We start from the raw sequence: 6,000 nt of genomic DNA, 5'->3' as shown, positions 1-6,000 counted from the left end.
TCTCCATTTGTCTGTAAGTATTGTACAAATGGTTCCCAAAAGTCTTGTGGCCTTGAAGCCTGTGGGATGCTCTCAGCATATGTCTACAATGTGGTTTTACAATAAGTCATGTCTATGATCCAGTCCTTGAATCTGGGAGGCCTCTTGCTACCCCATCGTATTGCTACGCGCCTTTTTGCCAGCAAAAGTGCTACCGCTAAGAATTTCCTGCGCCTAGCGTGCTTGAGTTTCCTGATACCCAAAATACACACCAGCGGCGTGTTGGGTATCCTCTCTGAGAGCATTGTGGACAGCGTGGAGGTGACCTCATCCCAATATGCCTGTAGCTGTGGGCATGACCATGAAGTATGTAAGAAGTCAGCGCCTGGTGCATTGCATCTCCGGCAGTTATCCGACTCTCTTAGACCTAGCCTGTGTAGCTTAGACGGCGTGTAGTATATTTGGTGTAAGAATCTGAAAAGGATTATGCGCAGGTTGCAGTTTGATGTAAGGAGTGCGAATTGTGTGCAGCTATATTGCCAATCTTGTAGGTCTATTTCCTAGCCCAGAGCGATATCCCACCTGCTCAGTGCTGCAGCGGGCTTCACCGCCTGCTCATCCTGGGCGGCATTGTACAAGCATGTTACCAGATTTTTCCGGTTTGGGGCCGTTAACAATATTTGAGGGTGTTTAGCTGTGGGGGTTCCTCTGGAAATGTAGTATAGAAGGAGCGCACAGCCGCCCTCAGTCGTGTATATGCAAATTGCTTTAGGGGAAGTCGGTGGGAACAGAGGGAGGGGTCTGTCCATTGAATGAAGGAACCGTGGGGGTATAGTTTCCCCATAGTAGCCAGCTCCATCTCCATCAGGAGTGCGTGTATTTTCTTTTCTTGTGTTACGGTGAGGTTAGGGTGTCTCGCCGTTGGAAGTGCCCGAGCATATATCAGCAGTTTATGCGCCCTATGTGCCAATGCATACCACGCCCTTGAGGTGCACTGGGCAGTGTGAATTCTAGCCCTCGGCGTGTAACTTACCGGGTCGGCTATAAGCGCAGTCAGTGGTAGGGGAGCAACGCTGTCCTCCTCCACAGCGATATGTGGTATGAATGCATCAGGTTTTGTCCAGTAGTGGGCATGTTGTGCCTGTGCGCAGAGGTAGTATAAATGGAAATCCGGTGCCCCAAAACCACCCAGGTGATATGGTTGGGTTAGGACCTTCCAGCTTATTTTGGCCTGCTTACCCGCCCATGTGAGTGTCTGCAGGAGTGAGCTGAGTCTAGCAAAAAAGGCCGCATTCAACCATAGAGGTATATTCCAGAATAAATATAAGAACCTGGGTAATACGATCATTTTCTGTAAGGCAATCCTGTCCGCCATTGAAAGAGGCATTTTTATCCATTTTTCTACTTGCCTCTCTAAGCGCACCAGTGCCGTACCATAGTTCTCCCTAATGACCTGTTCTGGGTCCCGGTGGATCCAGACCCCTAAGTATTTTATTGGATCCGTCTGCCATTGTAAAGGGAAGTCTAACTGGGGAGGCAATGTCGCCTCGGTCAGTGGTATCACGACTGATTTGTCCCAGTTAATGCGGAGTCCGGCATATCGCTCATATCTAATATATTCTCTAATAAGGGGATTTAAATTCCTGTCCGGGTATGTGGTGTAGAGTACCATATCATCCGCGTATAGCGATATTCCAATAGGTCGTAAGCCGAATTGCAGCGCCGAGGCCGAGTGTTTCTGCCGAATCCTACAGGCCAATGGCTCTAGGAGTAATGCGAAGAGCATTGGTGATAACGGGCAGCCCTGCCTGGTACCACGCGTCACCTCTATTGGGCTTGATGTGTAGCCGTTTATCCTAACCCGAGCTCTAGGCGACTCATACAGAAGGGCTATCCATTTCAAGAATGGTTTTGGGAACCCCATTTTCCGAAGTGTAGTGAACATGAAGTTCCACTCCACTGAGTCAAATGCCTTAGCGGCGTCTAGTAACGCCGCTGCCGCTGGTATGTCAGGGTCCAATTGGTGGTATAGCGCAAAGATGGTGCGAAGATTGTGAGTGGTGGAGCGTGTTGGCATGAAGCCTGCCTGGTCTGGTAACACTAAGCTGCATATAAGCGGTTGAAGTCTGTTCGCTATTATTTTGGCTATTAATTTGGCGTCTATATTTATCAGGGATAGAGGCCTGTACGCTTCACACTCGGTTGGATCTTTGCCGGGTTTTAGGAGTGCTATGAGGAGTGCCTCACGGAGTGAGGTCGGGAGTTCGCCCTCATCATAAGCTTCTTCCAGCATTTCTGCAAAGTGGGGAATCAGCAGCTCCCGGTATTCTTTATAGAACTCGCCCGGGAGTCCATCTAGTCCTGGTGCTTTGTTGTTGGGGAGGGAGTCAATAGCTTCCACTATTTCCTCGCGGGTGATGTGGTGGCATAAGTATTCACGGTGAGTGTCCGATAACCATGCCAATGCCCCTTCATTTAGGTAGTCATGTATTTCGGTCGTAGAGGACGACGTTTGGGCAGTGTATAATTTAGAGTAATACTTGATGAAGCACTCTAGCATGGCGGGTGTGTCATATACTAGTTGGCTTTGTTCATCGTGGAGATGTGTAATGTATGATGAAGTTTGAGTGGGTCTAATTTTGTATGATAGTGCTTTACCTGATCTGCCTCCCTCCCCATAGGTTCTGGCAGTGAATTTGCGCGAGAGGTACTTTATCTCATCATCTGCATATTCATTGTATTTATCTATCTGTGTTCTAATGCTGGCCAGGAGCGTGCCGTCACCTGTCTCTTCGAATGCGCGTTCCAAATTAGTAATTTCTGCCTCCATTTTCCTCAATTGTCCCTGTATATCTTTCAGTATACCAGCATGCTTGCTAATACAATGGCCCCTTATAGTAACTTTAAAGGCCTCCCATAGTGTTCTGGTGCTCTGCACTGATCCTGAGTTGATAGTGAAATAGTCTCTAATGGCTTGGCGAAGTTCTTCCCTATAAACCTGGTCCTGCAGAGCCGTTGGTCTCAATCTCCACGAGAATTGCCTTGGGGTGTGTGTCGGGTTTGTAGTGTGATGCAAACCGGTGCATGATCCGAGAGTGTTTTAGGTAAGTGCACGATGTCAGTGGTCCACGTGCTTGCATCTCTAGAGATCAGCCAGTAATCAAGTCTGGACCACGTCAGGTGGGTTGAGGAGAAGCACGTGCTTTCCCTGCGGTCTGGGTGTCTGTGTCGCCATATGTCAATTATGTCCCAGTCTACCATGCCCTCCCTCAATATTTTAGCCGAATGCTTACCATGCCTATCATTTCCAGTTGACCTATCTAGTGTAGGGTGTAGGCAGGTGTTGAAGTCTCCCCCCCCATAGAATAGCGCTTGGCTGGAATTCACGTAGTTTCATCCAGATTTGTGTATAAAAGGATGGATCATCAGTGTTCGGACCATAAACGTTTACAATATGTAACACAGTGCCCCCAAAGCGTCCCTGTACCATGGCATAGCGCCCTTGGTCGTTCGTCACAGACTTGATGAGCATGAAAGGTGTAGTGCGTTTAACCCAAATCAGTACACCCCTCGCATAAGAGGAGTAGGACGATGACAGTCTATATAGTGCCCACTTAGCTCCAAACTGCACCTCTCTTCCAACCGTTAAGTGAGTTTCCTGCAAACAGGCTACATCTACCTTATGTACGCCAAAACCTTGCGAATTTTTCGTGGGTCGTGCAGCCCCCTAACATTCCACGACAGGAGTGTCAGAGATCTGTTCTGCTGTAATGTAGTTCTCTAGCCTTTCGAAGAGCTGCGTCCCGATCTCTGTAATTTAGGAGTTTAGCGATAATCGGACGTGGCCGGGCTCCTGCGCCAGTGATCTGTGAGCCCTCTCCACTATGAAGACCTCCGAGAATGTTTCGCGTCCCAGCATGGATATGAGCAGGCGCTCCACATATTGTTCCATCCGGCCCGTGTCCGTTGTTTCCGCCACTCCCATTAAGCGGAGGTTGCTTCTACGGGACCTAGCCTCCAAATCCTCGGACTTTTCTGCCATGGCTGCCAATTGCTTCTCCATAGTCACGTGTTTCGTAACCAGTTGCGCCTGACCACCCTCGGCGTCGGATATTCTGCGTTCCGCCATATCCAAGCGTTCCGTATGCTTGTCCATGCGCTCCGACATCCTATCTACTCTGTATGTCAGAGTCGATTTTCCCGTCTATATTGGACAGTGCGGCCTGTATGGTGTTGAACATAGACTGGACGTCCGCGTTTGACACCCCTCCCGCAGCGCCCGATGAGGTTGACACCGGCGAATGTTCAACTGCGCTAGGATCTTGGGTTTTCTTGGCCTGGTCAAAGGTGAGTTTCGGTTGATTGCGATCCGATTTACCCATCGTGACAGCAAGGGCTGGCTAACTATGCAACCGCCGACCCAAGAACTCCAGTACAGTGGCTACCCGGGGTCCGCCCCAACCGTCTGGCACGTGGCCTTTGAAGAAATATAAACTCCTTCTCAGGGGTCTCACTGATACTAAGTCCATTCAAACCAATAATAAAGAATTTGGCACAGAGGCTGAAATATAAAAGAACATTTTTATTAAACTCAAATGAGTGTGACTACGTCACACAGAAGCCGTAGCAACTGAATGAGGTAGTCCATAGAATGGTCTTACTTCACGTCTTATATACTCTTTATCCTGCCCCAGGCATGTAAGGGAGTTGTACCAATTACATTCCTAAACAAATGGAAAATCTGGAGGGTCAGCAGGTGAGTAGCCTTTGGGGTTTTAACAGGATATGGGCAAAACATTATAATTACATAGTTCACAAAGGTTAATCTGATTTAGATGGCACTGCAGGGCATGGCATGATTACATGTACAGTATCCCAACCCAAAAGTTAATCATTAGGAATGTCCCAAATTCAATCTCCAAAAGCCGGACAAACCTATAATTGAAAGCATAACCCATGTAATGAAGAAACATAAAAAAAAAAAACAGTAACAGATGATGAACAAGATAAGGCATGTGCAAGGAAACTAAAAGTTAACGATGTCCTGAACATTGATTGGCAATCTCAGACAAAGATCGATCAGGGAAATTGGCTTTGCAAGGTCAGTTTCAGGTGAAGAGGTCAGTTTCTTACAGTTCATTCCAGAGTCAGAAAGACCTAGTTGATGTATACATAGACTAACAAGGCCAGGCCACTTTGTTCGCCAGGCTACCTTCACAGGCCTACGTGAGGGCAAGACAAAATGGTGGCACAATATAAAATGGAGTCAGTCTCGAGAATTACAGAACCTCACCAGGGGAGCGTGTATGTCGTGGGGAGCGTGCAGGCCAGAACTCTGTGTTTGGAGTTCCGCAATGTGTCAGGAAGCAGTTCTGTGCCCAGGTGTAGACGCCGGAGTCCTCTAGCCCCTCTGCACCGTGGTGATGTTACCACCCCCTGGTCAGTTGCAGACACGATGGACGCCGCCGGCGCCATATCCAAATCAGCGATGACGCACCCGGTCCACGAGCACGGCCGGCGCGACTACTCCTGCGCCTGCAATCGCCTACCAGCCGGCCCACAGACTGGGAAAACTTCCAGCGTTGGTCAGCAAGTCAGTCGCAACAAGGGGAGGGCCGGCCCTCTCCAACAGCGACACGCACAAGCCGACAGCTTTCTGGGGAGGGATGGGCGCTTTAGTGTTGTGGCAGCATGTGGGCACAAACCTCGCCTCCTCTCAGGCACATAGTCACTTTAAAAGCAAATAATAGGCCCACGAGGGTTATTTACAGCTGATCTTTTCCTGGCCAAATCATGTCCGCATCTCCAGGATCCTCTTTGCCCGCGCATGCAATGCCAGCAGGGAGGTCAGCGCCAAGGCACCGGGAAGGCCCGCAATCCCCCGCGCCCCCACGGAGGCGTGCGCCGGGCCAGGCGAAGCGCGTCAGCACACACCTGTCCCTCTGGTAGCGGGTCCTCCGGCAGTCTTCCGCCGCGCTCCTCCTCCGTGCGGCCGCAGCCAAATACAGTCCGCTCAGCCCC

This window comes from Triturus cristatus, chromosome 8 (genome assembly GCF_964204655.1).
Source record: "Triturus cristatus chromosome 8, aTriCri1.1, whole genome shotgun sequence".
NCBI classification, from domain to species: Eukaryota; Metazoa; Chordata; class Amphibia; order Caudata; family Salamandridae; genus Triturus; species Triturus cristatus.
The sequence above is the reverse complement of the archived record's forward strand: the minus strand, read 5'-3'. Positions refer to the sequence as shown.